The sequence below is a fragment of the Nothobranchius furzeri genome, chromosome 11 (assembly GCF_043380555.1).
Source record: "Nothobranchius furzeri strain GRZ-AD chromosome 11, NfurGRZ-RIMD1, whole genome shotgun sequence".
NCBI classification, from domain to species: Eukaryota; Metazoa; Chordata; class Actinopteri; order Cyprinodontiformes; family Nothobranchiidae; genus Nothobranchius; species Nothobranchius furzeri.
The window spans coordinates 62635545-62653062 of NC_091751.1; the positions used below are offsets into that span (position 1 = coordinate 62635545).

The window sequence follows — 17518 nt, forward strand, 5'->3', positions numbered from 1 at the left end:
TGAAGAAGCCGGCAGCCGTCGGCGAAACTGTAGCTACAAACAGGTAAACAAAACTGTTTCTGTGTTTAAAAAAAGAACGAAAGCATGGATTTAGAAAGACACAGCAAGAACACACCTAAGAGGCTTTGTGTGTAGTTAGACTGTATTTGGATGTTTCAGTCGACCACACGGTGATAGCTATTAGCTAACGGCAAGTGCTAGAAATGCCTCTGGTACCACTTTTGCTGAAGAACTTTATTCAGTAAATTCTGACTATTTTGTTTAATAATTGTCTCCTTCCACTGTATGACCTGAGACAATATGGAATGTAAAACATGCATATTCATTTTTCATTGCATTAAACAACTGCATGAGAGAAGCAGCTCACAAATCACTCGTGATTCTTTCTCCCCTGTTTCAGGGGTGTAACATAAGCTCCATGTGACCCAATCATGTATAAAACACACGCACGCACACACGCACGCACACACACGCACGCACGCACGCACACACACGCACACACACACACACACACATATATATATATATATATATATATATATATATATATATATATATATATATATATATATATATATATCAGCATTAATCCACAACACGTAGAAGAGATCTGGTTGCACCTTTGTTGGTTCAGCTGAGAGAAGCCAGCTCTGAGGACTGTTGTCTCACAGCTAGCTAGCTATTTCAACACAAGTGACGAGGTGCTGTCTTCTCCATCCCCAGTGAGTCGTGGTGGATGGCTGCTCATACTGAGCCAGGATTCTCTGGAGGTTTCTTCCTGTTAAAAAGGAGTTTTCCTCTCCACTGTCGCTGCATGCTTGCTTAGTATGAGGATTGCTGTAAAGACTCCGACACCAGTCAGTGACTTGATGCAATCTGCTGGGTTCCTTATATAGGAAACTTTTTACTGATTGGCTTAATGAACTGAAATTAATTGGAATGTTTACTATGAAGTGCCTTGAGATGCCCTTTGTCGTGATTTGGACAACAGAGTTTGGAAATTGTGGCATCAACAAGTCCCGTGGTTTTGTTCTGCTCAGGTTCATTCAGTGTGTGTGGTTTAGTTGCTGAGCAGAACAAAAACACTAGCCTGGCAAGCCAGACTAAATAAATGTATTATTTAGTCTGGCCATGCTCCATTGACGTCTCTCGGTTGTGGGGCGGGTTCTACCGTTGTAGTTAACCACACTACAGCGCTAAACTTAATTGGCTTGAGTTGAGCACAACTCTAAGATAGAGGTGTATTTATTCATGTGGTGGGAAAAAAAAAGTTTTTTTCTTTTTGAGAAATTATTGGATGGATAATCAGGACATCACTTGGCCCAACAGGCAATGGTTGAATCCATGAGCTCATACAAACATGTACGTGTGTTTCGCATCATTTCCACAGTAGAATAAAACAAAAAGGGAAGTGTGGTTTATTACGTGAGAACGTGAAGCGGGTTGAGGTTTTACTCACAAGTGTCTGATTCATGGGACTTTTTTTCTTTGACACTTTAAATACCCTGAAACTGATCCAGTGCAGATGCTCAGCAGAATTGTGAAACCAGACTCCACAAGGTAAAGCTCATTAGGAAAGAATATCGAGCACATTGAACGCTAAATGACACACAAGGGATGCATATTTTAGACCCACATTGCATTACTGAAAGGCCATCTGCATAGATAGACTCCAAATGAAATCCGATTTATTTCTCTGTTTTAGTCAGAAAATATGTTTTAAGTAAAGTTTGTATATTACAGCTTATTTAGGGTTGTTGTAATATTATATTTATAGGTTGAATAAAAACACAAGACTCCAAAGCCTGGAATATTCATAAATAATTAAACACATAGTCACTTTACTTGTTTTAGACCCAACGTCGCATATGTGTCTGCAGCTCATTGGGGATTTTATACCAAAAAATGTCTCCACACATTCTGAAAAAAAGGAGACTCTACGAATGAATGCTTGAATGCCCACGAGGTTTCTTAAATTCCTGCCGTCTGGAGAGTTTCAGACGTTTGAAAAATTCACAAGGATCATATCTGACCCCCGAGCAGAAAATTCAGAGTCTGTTTGATGGAGTGCAGGAAAAGGCAGGCAGATGAGAAGACAGGAGGGGAGGGAGCTACCGGCCACCTGTCACCATGAAAGAAGGACGAGGGAGAATCGGAGACGAGGGAGACATGAGTCTTTGTAAGCAAACGAGTCCAAAGTGCAGACATGAATTAGTGGTGATGGAGCGCTTCTTGAGAAACGCTGCAGCTGAGTGAATTTGTTCCTTTATCAAACGCAGGCAGAGCGATTCAGGACAGAGCCAACTCTCACTCCCTTGCTCCCCTTTCCCCCCCTCCTCTCTCATTTACTCAGCTCCTCTTTCCTCATGGAGAGCAGGCCATCTGTCAATATGCCCTCCAATGATGCACACAAACACAAAAGCCGGACCGGCACACAGAAAGATTCAAATTGTGTGAACACAATCAGTCCTCACTAAGTCACACAGTCAGGAGAACATCACAGAACTCAGCTGATACCCCCATCCATGGACCAGATCCCTGACATGCTTCACTCTACCACGGTAATTGAGTAGTTAACCAACTGACCAGAATGGGAAGAGTATTTAAGGCCATTCTGACCTAATGAGGATGAGTGGACATCCTGAAGCCCCAAAGAATCGAGGAAGTTCTGGAAGAATGGATGGAATGAACTCTGGGGGTTTGTGTAGATGATGTTTGGGGTGTGGCCAAGATTAAAAACATTCAAAACTTCTAAAAATAACTCTAGATGAATAGAATGACAGCGATTTTCTGAGTCCAGTTTTCCTATAACTGTGTAGTTTATTGCTCTAATGCAATACTATATTAGCTTGGCAAGCCATCCTATATGCACAATTATAATCTGGCCACAGTCCATTGGCAGAGCTCAGTCATGGGGAAAATTCTTTGGTTGTCTTTCAAGTTGTTTCTGCACACAGTTGGACAGAGTTGAAACCAGTCAGAGCAACAAACAACGTGATATATTCATTAAAATCAGTCAACAGGGAAGAAGAAGCAAATACATCATTAAACAAAAAGACAAATACCTCTATTTACTCATGTCTCCAAAGCAAAAAGTCTAAAGTCCAAAGTTGATGCCAAAACGAGCGTCGTTCCTCCATCGCAGCTCTGGCGCTAAGTCCGTCCAACGTCTCTCTGCACACATTGTGAAAGGCCGCCCTCAAGGTTCTAATGAGTACTTGTTTTTGAGAATGTAGGGTTAGGGAAATCTTCACATATCTTAGGCGAACCAGGTCGAGCCGTGCAGCAGGAGCTTAAACGAACTTGTTTGATTTTTATGCTATTTTATTTTTTTTTTTATTTTTCCAGAATTGTGTATCACTTCTCAACAGACACTGGAATCACTTTACACCATTCACAACCAGATCATAACTCTTTAATCAACCCATATATCAACTAGCTGGGTTGGCTCTAAATGGACATTACGAATGAATCCTGCCCGCTGATTGTGGCTTTGGGCTACATCCCAAAATAGCTCCTCCACATGCCTCGTGTTTTTCTATTTGCTTATGTATCACAGTTCACGACTGATGCTCAGACATGTTATGATCGTCCTACCAGAACTAACAGAAGAGGTTGAATGACTTTTTAAAAAAAATCTAACTTTCTAGAGTTTCTGTTGTTTATTTTTCCCATTTCTGGTGTTGATGCACTGTAGACATAAGAAGCTTACTTCTTCTCTTAAATCAGCGTTTTCTCTCTCTCTCTCTCTCTCTCTCTCTCTCTCTCTCTCTCTCTCTCTCTCTCTCTCTCTCTCTCTCTCTCTCTCTCTCTCTCTCTCTCTCTCTCTCTCTCTCTCTCTCTCTCTCTCTCTCTCTCTCTCTCTCTCTCTCTCTCTCTCTCTCTCTCTCTCTCTCTCTCTCTCTCTCTCTCTCTCTCTCTCTCTCTCTCTCTCTCTCTCTCTCTCTCTGCAAATTCATCATTAAAACATTTGATGCAACAAGAAGCGCACAAGAACCTGAGGCATGTCTCTCAGCTGTGAGTGTCCAAATCAGAAGAGAATGCACACATCTGACCTGCTTGCAAGTCCTGCAGGGGAAAAGCCTCTGAGGAGGGCAAATGGCATACAGAAAAAACATATACATGTTTGTTGTATATTATGTGATATTATGCAGGTTCTGCACAAGGATCCCAGCACCTTTTAATCACAGGAAGCAGAGAAGAACGCGAGTCACAAATGACATTTCTGTCCTCTGCCTGTGGAGTGCAAACCTGAGGACTGACTGTCACTCTGTGATGAGATTTGCAGCTTTTAAAATCCTGGAACAATTTCAGGATTCTATGAAAGACAGGAGGACATCGGACTTCCCTGTTATTGATAACAGCCACGACAGCCGTGGTTATGATTACCTACCATCCACGGCCAATAAAGACACAATTAAAACATAAATGAGAGTAAAATGCTTGTCAAAAATATCTCTGAGAGTTTAAATCAGACTGTGTACTGGATGTGTAGTCATAATAAGCTCCTCCAGGGTCAAAAGGAGCACAAATGAAACCTTATTGCAAATGGAAAACTCTCATAGCGAGGACACATCACCAACAGAGCATGGGACAGAATTTGCAAGCAGAAAAAGTAGGGCAAAGGTGCTAATCTGTGCTGTTCGCTCAAATGTAATCCTACCAGCCTATGGATGTGACGAACAAGCAACAGCTGCACTCTGAAAGTGAGCTGAGAAAACAGTGTTTGTTAAACAATCTGAAGTAACAGAACTACCAGCATTTAAATGTACCAGTAGTCTTCATCCACGCACAGGCTCCGGTAAAGTCTTTGCACTGATACAGACCGAGAACTTGGTGGACACAGTGTAGTGGCTGCCTCATGCAGTCTGTCTGCTCCAGTTACTACGTCTTCTACCGCCTGTTGAAAATGTTTGTGTAAATTAACCAAGTCTGGGAATAAAAACTGTGACAGCCCTTCTGCACCAGAGTTACTGCTGCCTCAGTGCCACCAACAGCAGCTGCTGCACTAAAACAGTGACGGGGAGGGAACTCTGTGCTGAAAGTGTCTTTTCTAGTTTACTAGTTTGTCTAACTCTGAAAACATGATGTCTCTTTGTCACAGCGGGTGCTTTTAAACCAAGCAGTTCTCTCAGAGGGGTACAGGGACCTATGTTATGATTGAGCCCCACATTCAGCACACCTCGTCACACGTGTACGGGGGTTCCACCTAAATAATGTTTAACTTGCCTAGGTTTAGTGAGATTATGTTATGTACAGTACAGGCCAAAAGTGTGGACACACCTTCTCACTCAATGGGTTTTCTTTATTTTCATGACCATTGGTAGATTCTCACTGAAGGCATCAAAACTATGAATGACCACATGGGGAGTTATGTACTTTGGTATGAGCATGAGCAGAAAACTTTTAACAGCTGGATTATCAAACGAGGCAAGTGAACCAAGTGGCTGTGTCACGTTTCGAGGAGGTATAGGACCCAAATATGCAGATACCCAGGAGGACACGAGGCAGGAGTAGATGAAAAAAATCCTTTTATTTGAGGATGAACAAAAATAAATCCAAAGGCAGCGAGCCTAAAGTCCAAAACTCCAAAGCAGGAAAAACAACGCTCACAAAGAGCACAAACAAACGCTGACAGAATACAATGGACCGACAACAACACAGAGACAAGACAGGACTTAAATAGACTGGGAAGATGAGAGGGAGATAATTGCAGGTGTGTGGGGAGAGGGACCAGGTGAATACAATTACTTAATCAGGGAGGAGGAAGAAAACACTGGTGGGAAAAACACTAAATACCGAAAGGCTGTAACAAAGGGAAATGACCTAAGAGAAAAACAAAAGACCAGAAAGCATGAACCATGACTAATATACTAAGGGGAAGCTGACGCTAAAGGAAAACACTATAGAAATAAACAACAGGGGCGTGGCTAAGAGGGGCCAAGAGAGCACAGGACCTGGGGAGGGATGTCTGAGGGGGGAAACCTAAAGGGCAAATGGGGAACACCAGGAGACACATGAGGAAGATGCAGACATGACACATGAGGGCGCTAGAAGACACAAAAGGAGCACCTAGAGAGGATGGAGAAACACCAGGAGGCACATCCAGGAAAGGGCAAGCGCAGACCATGACAGGCTGGTAATCTCGGGGACCAGGTTTTGTGGAACACAAATAACAATTTATTTATTTATATGTTGGTCTTTTTTTTATTAAATCTTTATTTGGAATGAACATATATCAATAAACAAAACACGATGTAAATGACATAGGAACATTGTCATTCCAGTTTTTTTCCCCCTTCCCCCCCCCCCCCCAACTGAATCCAAGATGAATAGTGGACGGTAAGTGCATCCCATCTTTCACCGAGGAGTATCAAGGGGAGTCCCTTAATGTCTAAACAACTGAAAAGAGACTGTGCTCGAGAGGGGAACCTGTAATAGTCAAATGGTTAAACACATTTATATAGAACAATAAACGTAACCAGAAACTGAGGGGTTGCCTGTGCTGCTACCCAAAAAAAAAATAAATGAAATAGCTAGGTTGCAAAAAGTTGATTAACAGTTGAATCACATAAAGTCCGCTCTTAAGGGGGAAATGAATAAGATCCACTTGCTCCAGATTTCATAGAATTTGGTCTTCCGATTATTTAACAAGTATGTCCGTTTTTCCATCCTAAATATCTCTAAAATGATCCCGTACCAATCATCCAGTGTGGGGAGTACAGGGCTCAGCCATCTTCTCGTTATTGATTGATACATGCCACCAAGAGTAGTTGCACCAACTTAATCTCACTCCTACATCTCAGGAAGGGGACAAGCCCCATGTATAAGACCTTAAAGTCCAGAGAGATTTGAATGTTCAAAACTGTATTTAACGAGGTCTGAACTCCTGTCCAAAATTCCTTTAACCTGGGACAGTCCCAAAAAATATGCAAATGATTAGCAGCAGTAGCGCCGCATTGTCTCCAGCACGGTGTATGGGTGCCTTGATATCTCTGCTGACATGGCGTTTTGAAATATCTTATAATATTCTTCCAGCCATGTTCCCTCCAGCTCTCTGAGCTGGATGTTGACCACTGGAAAGACCAAATTTTGCTCCACTCCTCTGAGGAAACATCAGCTCCCAATTCCCTCACCCATTTGTCCTTGATGTAAAAAGTGTTGGCGTCACCGGCACTAGAGATGGCGTTGTATAGATTTGAGATCATTGGCGGTTTTAAACAAGGGCCCACAGGGGCCTGGGCCCCTACAGAACCGGCCCTGGCCCCTGTTGTGGGCCCTGTGCTGAAGAGATCGGATTTTATTTTTTCCCGCGCTACCTTGGAGACGGGAACTGTTGCGCTGCAGCGTTTCACACGGAGCCTTTAGAGCGCAGCACACTCTGTAGACAGAATTGTTTACCCGGTGGATTTTTGAATAAAAAATTAAAAATAGTTTAAATGGGACCTGAAGAAATTTGATATTGCCCTAATTTCCCCCCTTTTTTTTTCTTGCGCCCCCATGAAAAAATACTGGTCCCACTGTGCCCCCCCCCCCCCCCCCCCCCCGGAAAATTTGGTCTAGAACCGCCCCCGTTTGAGATCGATTTAATTGGTGTCATAGTTAAAGCACTTTTCAAGATAAGGGAGAAATGTGACTCAGCATCTGTAAAATCAGTCAATTTGCACCCATGAATGATATATGATCTCAACTGTAAATATCTGTGAAAGTCACAATGTGTCGACGCATGCTTGTTTCGTAAGTTCTCAAAGCTGATAACAGTGTTTCTATGGGTAAGAGAAAGAAATGCTGTGAGATCATAATTCATCCATGATTTAAAATTAGAGTCTTGTCTATTTGGAGCAAAATCGGAATCAAAGGCTAACCACCTAAAAATTCTTAACATTTTCTGTAGCCCGCAAATGTCTGCCAAGCTTGAAGGGTGTTGGCCAGCCAGGGGTTGCCCAGCCCTTCCAGTTGGCACATTAGACCCTTGTCTGCAATAGCAGCCTGCAGGGGAAAGCGGACTGACAAGATAGACTCCAGTTCCTTCCACCTAGCCACGTATGATTTGTCACCCCAGAATAGAAGGGGGTTTCTGAGCTGCGTAGTAATAGTTCCTGAGGCAGGGAAGACCCAGTCCTCCCTTTTCTTTGGAAAGCTGGAGGGTGGTGTACTTAATCCTTGACTTTCGGCCTTGCCAGATAAATCTGGATATCCATTAATCCCATTCATTGAACTGGTGGTCACTCACAGCTATTGGCAAATTTCTGAAGAGGTAGTAGAGCAGCCTGGGGAGCACATTCATCTTGATTGCTGTTACCCTGGAACTGAGACTCAGGAAAGGGACCAGATTCCATCTGTGCAGATCAGCTTTTATACCTGCAGATATTGACTTGTAGTTTGCCTGGAAGAGCCCAGAGAGGTCCGCTGTTAGATATATTCCTAGGTACTTAATTTTGTCATTATCCCAGTTGAGCTTGAATTTCCTACGTAGGGCAACGGAAGCTGAGTAATTCAGCATCGTCACCTGTGTTTTGGAGATGTTAATCTTATAGCCAAATAGCATTCCAAAATTGGTGAGAGTAGACATCAATTCACTAAATGACCTCTCTGGATCCTCCAGGCAGACCATTACATCATCAGCAAACATTACTACTTCATGCTCCACTCCTGACCGAGTAACACCTTTAATGTTATAACATTGCCTAATTGATTGACCCAAAGCCTCTATAAATAGGTCGAAAAGAAGTGGCGAGATTGCACACCCCTGCCTGCAACTCCGCTGCAGAACAATAGGCTTAGACGAATCACCATTCACCTTTATACGAGCTGACGACCGATCACAAAGAGCTTGGATTACTCTAATAAACCCATCTTGAAAACCAAACTTCCCCAAGACCCTGTACAAAAATACCCATCTGACAGAGTCAAAGGCTTTCTCCGCGTCTAGACTACCTATAATTGATTGGGTTTTGTTCCGTTGTAATTGAGTAGAGATGTGTAGGGATCTTCTAATGTTGTCAGTTGTTTGTCTATGGCAAAAAAAACAGTTTGATCTAGGTTAATGAGGTCAGGTAACAGCTTTTCCAGCCTATGGGCGAGAATGGAGGTAAACAATTTGTAGTCCAGGTTGAGGACGCTAATTGGACGGTAGCTCCCACATTCTTGCCTATCTTTTCCCTCTTTTGGGATAATAGAAATAGTTGCCTCCCTCCAAGAGGGTGGGATTACCCCCTCCTGTAGGGTGCAATTAAATGACTTAAGAAGTATGGGGACTAATTCTGCCCTCAAACAGCGATACCAATGAGAACTGAAACCTAATGGCTTATTTACTGCCAGCATCCTTCCAGAAGTGAATTGGTGTGTTTTTCTCACAGGTTAAACCATGGCAGTGGAGAATAACGTCACATCAAACAGCAATATCAAACGTGAGTTCCATCTTTTTGGTTCAATGGCGGATGGCATAACCAAACAGTAACCTTTGAAGTCTCGAGGGATTCTGGAGGTCGATGGAGACGCTGTTCCACTGCTGACTCTCTCGATGTGTAACGGCACGCAGCAAATCTCGTGATTAAGCCGTTCCGCTGCAGTTTAGCAATGCTGATGCCTCCAGTGTGAAGTAGGGGTAAATCTGAAGGATTTGACTGAATTTCTTAAACCGGGCTGTGTATGTTTACGGAGTTGAATTTTATAAGTTTATTTCTACTTCCTCAGTCACTCTGATGGGATTGTAGCCTTTGTTATTGACAAGAAGGTAAACAGCAGCATGTAAGCTAGTTCAGCTAGAAACGCAGGCCCAATGCATTTAAAGTTTTTTACTTTTTGGGCTTTAAATCATTTATTAATAATGTAGATCGTTACACAGTGACGATTTTCAAAGAAAAACTGAAAAATGGTTAGCATGTTTGTGTATATAAATCCCAGACTGGCTTACCCACATGCTTCTGTTTCACAATTTCTCTGATTGTTGCAACTGAGGCCTGGCACGTGAAATCACGGCCAAGTTTTGTGTAATTAATAACAAATTAACCAGAGTTTAATTTACCTATGTTAACAGTGACTTCGAATTATGCTTCAGGGAAGGGGTAAACTAACAGATTATTATACTAATTTCAAAAATTGGTTGCACTCATGCACAGTGATGCATAATAAATAAAGTAGAGCTGCTTAATGACTTAATAAAGTGAGGAAGTAATGAGTGCTCAGAGATCACAAAGACTTTCTGGCTAATCAGCGAGCTTGTTTCTATTCATCAGCAGTCACAAGACGCTTTTCAGTAATCCATTTCCATCCCATAAAGACAGATTTAAAAAATAATCCTATATCAAATGAGGAAAATATTTAGTAACCAGTGAAGTGGGTGTGTTGAAGCAGGGAAACAACTAAAACGAGCTGGATAGCAGCTCACAAGGACCAGGGTTGGACACCCCTGATCAAAGAGAAGCTGAAAATAAAACATTTTTCAAATCTGACATCTTTGTGGACTGAAACTGATTGCTGAATGGCATACAAAGAGCTGATTCAATTACTAATTGTGAATCACTTCAATAAAAATTTTAGTACAACATGATATGAAAAGTCCACCATCATTTTACTCTATTCTATTGTTTATAGACCTTGTTGATGTTAGAACAACAAACTGGACCAATTACGTTATTATAGCAAAGATAAAATGAGGCATTTTATTTTATAATGTCTATAAAAGCAATAATTTAGCAAATAAATAAAATTGGCCCTTGCTACCTGCACCTCCTCTGTCAGAGGAGAGTATAGACGTATAAGACTGAACATGGCAGGTTTTGAGGAAAGTACTAATCCTAACACTCTATCTGGATGCTTTAAGACCAGAAATGGTTTGATACAAATTTGAAAAAAGTCATCAGACATGAAATGCATAACCTGCTGTGGCTGCAAGCTATTTCTCTTTTTGACCATGAAAAAAAGACTAAAACCCTGCTAATGTGACCTTTTAAAAAAAATAACCAAAAACGTTTGACCATGCATCTGTCTGTGTGATCGTACAACACGCTCATTGCTGCTTGGAAAACAGAGCCTGACAGATTGCCATCTATTGGTTTTTAAACAGCTTGCATTACAAAACAAGATATACGAGTAAAGCAGCTTAGTGACTTCACATGGAAACAAACACAGCCCCACCTGCTCGCTCAATCACACGATCACGTGCACAGATAAATACATAGACGCTCCTGCCACCGTTTGGCTTTATCAAAAGCAAACACGTGCACTTTGCACACATCTGTCTCTTTGGCTTGTGTTCTTATCTGAAAGTTTGACTAGCTGTCAGGGCGGAATGAAAGAGCAGGCGAATCAAAAAGATGGTGATAAATGAGGGGATTGAAAGAGGACAGAAAAAGGAAGTAGGGAGGGGAGGATCAGAAATAGGAAGAGGGAAGCAGAGGAGAATCGTGCTATGTGGCAGAAGCAGACTCTGACAGTAGCATGACAAAGCTGTGTGCAGACGGAGTGCTGAGCTAGTTGGTTTACTTGCTCTGCAAGTGGACGACACTTCCCTGAGGAAATTTATGACTGAGGTCACCTACTCTATGTTACATACACAAAACACACATCTGTTCACACACAAATACCCACACACAAGCACTATGTAAGCTGAACACCAGACACCATGACTTCATCCTCTCAGAATAAAGCAGACACAACGTAGGCTGTTGCACACCACATCTACTAACCAACCACACACTACGCACACACACACACACACACACACAACACGCTACCATCAAGCGTGTCGGCATGACCCAGATTCAAGCTTTAATATCTTGACATATAGCCTCCAGCCTGTCCATCAGCAAATCCCCAAAGCCATGCCCATGTTACCAATGCTGACCTCTGACCTTCGAATTTAGAGAGGATAAAAGAGGATTTTCTTCTTGGACACAATGAACTAGCATTAATGAAAACATTATGTGTACTTAGAATTAAACATAGTTTAACCTTTGAGGGAATAATCCCACATTTATTCCGTTTATGTTGTGATTTATTTTAGATGTGCAAGGCTAAAGAGAAAGAGAGGTCGTTGGCTTGATGAATTCTCACCAGGCGAGACTTTTTACCGTAACGCTCTGAATAACATGAGAAGCATTTCATTTGCCAATATACTAGGCTCCTTCACTACCCTGGATACATCTAAAAGTTAAAATCCATCCATCCATTTTCATCCGCTTATCCGGAGCAGGGTCACGGGGGCAGCAGCCTAAGGCGAGAGGCCCAGACTTCCCTCTCCCCAGCCACTTGGGCCAGCTCCTCCGGGGGAATCCCAAGGCGTTCCCTGGCCAGGTGATAGACATAGTCCCTCCACCGTGTCCTGGGTCTACCTTTAGGTCTCCCCCCAGTTGGACGTGGCCAGAAAACCTCACCAGGGAGGTGTCCTAAAAAGATGCCCGAGCCACCTCAATTGGTTCCTCTCGATGTCGAGGAGCAGCGAATCTACTCCGAGCCCCTCCCGGACGACTGAGCTTCTCACCCTATCTCTAAGGGAGAGCCCAGCCACTCTTCGGAGAAAACTCATTTTGGCCGCTTGTATCCGCGATCTCGTTCTTGTGGTCACTACCCAAGAAGGCTCATGACCATAGGTGAGGGCAGGAACGTAGATCGACCGGTAAATCTAGAGCTTCGCCTTCTGACTCAACTAAAAGTTAATAATTTTGGTTGAATTTTTCTATTTATTAATTTCCATTGGTGGTGGTGGTGGTGGTGGGGGGGTATAGAAGATATAGAACAACTATATAAAATCGTTGTCCGGACAATAAGCAGTAATTCCATAAGACACTGAAATACCTGAGTCGCGCTAAAACCTAACCCTAACCCTAAAAAGTCTGCATTATCAACTAATCAAAGTACAGAGAAAGAACTTTCTTAGGATTAGATTTGATCTAAAACAACGAAGCTTGTCTATTTTCATAAACTACATAAACTCTCCCTAGTCTCTGCCTTCCTGCCAGAATACCAACAGCCGTGTGCCAGTGGTGCTCCGGTGTTCTGTTCATGCAAGTTCAAAAACCACATTCGTCTTCCCTGATTACGCTTGCTTTGCCCACAACTGGGCACGTTTTCCTCTCCACTGTCGCTGCATGCTTGCTCACTATGAGGATTGCTGTAAAGACTCTGACACTCGTCAGTGACTCGATACAGTCTGCTGGGTTCCTATATAGGAAACTTTTTACTATCGGCTTAATGAACTGACCTCATTTGGAGTATTTACTTTGTGAAGTGCGTGTACTCTTGTCGTGATTTGCCGTTACATAAATGAACTTAACTGAAACAGATTCTACAGCTTTTCTGGTTTCTGTCCCTGTTCCGTTTCCCAACTCACGATTCAGCGGCGTGTCCAGATCTTTTAAAATGGGGTGGCCCAGGTGAGGCACAATTTTGTGCATGGGTGGCACCAATGCTTGTGCTTTTTTGTTTTACCCCCAAGCCTTTTGTGGACAATGAAAAGCCTATTTAAAGGTAAATTAGTGTGGTGGCACCTGGGGTGGCCAATCAGATTCCAAGGGTGGCAGGTTCCACCCCAGGCCACTCCCTGGACACGCCCCTGTCTCGATTCTCACCGCATCCTGTTAAGTATCTAAATCTCGCCTTCTTGTGAACTACTATATTTTGGGATTGCGGGTTTTTATTGTTGAGTTGGAAAGGAACATAGAACTAAGAGAGCTTCCCCAGTCTTGAACCATAACCCAGATGTTTAATAAAACATGTTTTTCTTTTAACGCTACATTTTCAGGTCTTCGGTGTTTTACCATTACATGTTTAAAATATTTTGAGAAGGGCCGACTTTTACCAACGTTATGCTTCAGCAGTCAGAGAGTCTGGTCGACCTCTGGGCTGGAGGGTGCGTCGACCATTTGGAAGTGTAAACATCACCCCATCCTCTCTCCACATTTATCAAAGGACTGTGGGAGTAGCCCAGGGACAAAAAGTATAAATTTAGGACTCCACATGTGGTCAAGGTCTTTTGGTCTTTGGCTGTCCTGGTCTGTGAAATGAATGAATAAAGAGACCCGCGCTGTCTAACTGAGTTGCCCGTCTCCGACACCTTCTTTAAGAGTAACAGAGAAACCCCACAGTGGTTGTTTAAGGACAATCTGTTATTGCCCTTATTTAAATGATGTTAAAATGTAACCCTTATGAACCCGTCTGAGGCTGATCAGTAGAACAGTGACTAGATTTACTCGCTGTAACACATTCGCAGTGGCTTCTAGAATAAAGGAGTGCCTCGCGAGTCGATCCCTGTGGGGGAAAAAGCTCTGGCGCTCCTGTTTCAGGAAGTAGAAATCAGCCAGGGAGGACTGGAGTAGCAAACGGCACAGTTTGGAGTCTATTCTAGCATCTCCCCTCTGATTGGATAACAGCAACACGACTCCACCATAGACTCTATTTTGCATCGTTGATGTTTTAGCTCCACAAATAACACAACCCTGGAGGAGTTCTGCCATGTTGTGGAGTGGCTAATGCGAACAGTTAGCCTCTACTAGCCGAGACTCACTCTACTCTCTCCTGGTCCCTAAATCATCAGCCCTACCCATCGTGAGCTAAGATGTGTGAGTCCATGAATGCTCATTTTCAGTGTGACGTAGATCTGTGTGGCTTTTTCTGACACAAGCGTTCCTCCATCTATTTTCTATCAGCGGCTAATGCGGGAAACAGGGGTACAAGACTTTATTTATGTTCCGCCTGCAAAGGGTTTCTCGGGGAACCTGCTCTTTAAAAAACACAATTTAAAATGTCTGGCTTGAATGCATTTTTTTGCTCATCTGTATGTTTTCAACCAATTATCTGAATATGGGTCACAGGGCCAGCAGCGCCAGTCCGATCCTCGGATGGTGAGTGTATTTTTCATTTTGCATAAATCCTTTTCATAAATGAACACTCATAACCAAACTGGGTAGACGTGTATAGGAAGCTGTTCAGTTGCTAGCTGTAGGTTAAAGTTAGCTGGTTCTTGCAGCTGTTGCACTTTCCACATGGTAATTGGTGAAGGGTGCACAAGCATGGTAAAGAGGTGATGCTTTAAACATTTGCAAACAAAGTTGATGAATCTATTATCTTTTCCGAGGGAATTTCTTTTTTCCGGTGTTCAGTCGGATCTATTCTTCGATCATTTTGTCAAGATCCAATATCAAGATCCGATCGATCACTGAGGATGTGGTTTGACCTGCTTCACGACAAATGGGGTTTATGAGGACAAGTTTTGTCTGTCCATCACTAAATGCTTGAACTGTTATAATGAATCACCTTCAGTATTCATGTTGTGTTGGTTAGATTTGGTAAACTAAAATTTCTTGCCGTCATTTACGGTTTGATCTTATAAACTCTAGATGTTGGACACAAGAGGGCGAGACTGTGATCAAGCTGTTTTGATTCTAGCTCACAGTTTATTGCTGTAAATCAAAACAAACACAATTGTTGAGGTGTTGTTGCTTCAGTAGTGCAGAACAACTCTCATAAGACCAAAAAGCAACAAAACAAGAAATAGGAGAAAATGTCCAGAGATTTCATTCCTTGGGCACGTTTCAACACCAAAACTTGTCTCTGTTCCAAGAGCTGGCAGAAGGATGTGTTGATTTTGTCCCAATTGAGCAAATAAAAGCAGTTAAGCAGCATTTACTTTCCATTGAAGGACGTCCTCATTTTTTCCCTCCATCTTAAACACACTGACCGATGAATTTGTAACAGTCAGCAGCACATTCTCACAACTGCACTCATGCACATGTGCAAGTGTACATTTTCAAGGCTTACAGTTGCACCATTTCTACCGTCTACGATACATGTTTTCATTTCAAGCCGTTAAATAATAATGGAAGGTCTTGATTTAAATTCAGACAGGAAAGAAACATAAAAAGGAGTGACAACGCCCCCTTTGTTGAGTACACAGTGACTGGCTGTGAGAGATGTCAATCTGCAGCAAACAACAACATGAGCTGACTGGGTCAAGGCCATGTGTGTCAGTGTTTCTATTTTGAGAACACGGATGACTTATTTAAACCATCCTGTCTCTCCTGACACCCACAACGCCCTGTGGTCTGGCTGTACAGACTCCCTCTCCCTGCAGAGCATGTGCCCGCCGCCACCGAAGCAGCACGAGTTAGCGCTCACACCTGTACAACAGCCAGTCTAGATCCTGCACTTAGCTCTACCCGTGGTTTGTTTGATGCATGGAAGGAGTGGGAAAATGACTGCTTCTTGTCAATCAGGAAGAAGCGCTTGAAGCAGCCTAACAGTTTTTCGCCGTTTTTCACAGTTTGTGCTGCGAACCGATGTGCCGATGGTCAGAGAGAACGAACGGAGCTCTGCAGCCAGCAGTCTGATGCAAACTGCTCTAGCATGATGTTATGCATGAATGAGTGATTAATTCAGCTCTGTTTCTGTGTGTGTGTGTCTTTGCATGTTGCTATGGTAACTGGAGTGTAGGTTGGGCTGTCCCATGGAGAACACTCGCAGCTTGCTGCAAGGCCAAAGGGCCTGCCTCTTGAGTGTGTAAGTCCTGCCAGCTCAAAGCCAGGGCACGCCTTATCCATCCCATCACCTGATTTTAAGTTTATATTTGATACCGTGTCTATAAAGATTTCCTACGAAGCAGGGGCGGCGTTAGGCCTGGCTACTTGGGCTGAAGCCCCGGACGTTTCATGAAAAGCCCCGGATCTAAATCGCGGAAGTAACATGCAGTACCAAAGTCCAACAGAGAGGGAGCAGCTGGCAGTAGTTTGTATACAGCCTGCCTGAGCCTCCACCACTGAAGAAGAAGCCCTTCAGCAGCCGGCTTCTTCTACACTCGCTGCCTGAAACGCATGAGTGAAGATGGACATAAGGACGTTTTTTAGACAAAAAGTACGGCGAAAGCACCCCAGCTTTGATGAGACTGGTGCTGACTCAGGTTTGTGAGTCTTACTTGAAAATATTTGTTGTGCTGCTGGTTCGCCTGAAGTTAGCTTACTATCAGGTAAAGTTGTTGGAGAAAGAAAGGGAATATTTACTATCATCTCACACTAAACACTAACAGGAACAATACTCTGCCCTGAAATGCTTAATATGTAGCTTCAGATTAAAAATTATGTGGTACAAGACATATATATATATATATGATGTTGACTAGTGCGTGTCACGTGTGTGTGTGTGCGCGTGTGTGTGTGTGTTAAGCCCCAGATCTTCTTCAGTCCTAAATCCGCCCCTGCTACGAAGCACAAAAACATTAGAATTAAATGAGTAGTGGGAAGCCATCCAGTTGTCTCTGCCCTCCCGCCAAATGCTGACAGCTCTAGAATCAATCCAAGCCTCCTACTGGATGACGTCTGTTGCTTCTGCCTTGACGCGCGGCTGTGTATTAATGTGGACAGACTAAAAAATGTAATTAACTTTCAGTAAGCTTTTGCCAAAGGATTCAGACAAGTAAGCGCATTTCTCTTTAAAGTCATAGACTTGAGAGATGCAAAAATAATAACAGCTGCAGGAAGGAAGGGCAACTAAATATCTGCTGAGAAACAAGCAGGTTTGCTAAGGA

General features: G+C 43.0%; 1 protein-coding gene across 2 annotated transcripts in view; it reads right to left on the minus strand.

The window, feature by feature from the left end:
• The window catches only part of rem2 (RAS (RAD and GEM)-like GTP binding 2), a 71890-nt gene that overhangs the window by 37662 nt on the left and 16710 nt on the right, over window positions 1-17518 (minus strand). The gene's annotated exons all lie outside the window — the stretch shown is intronic.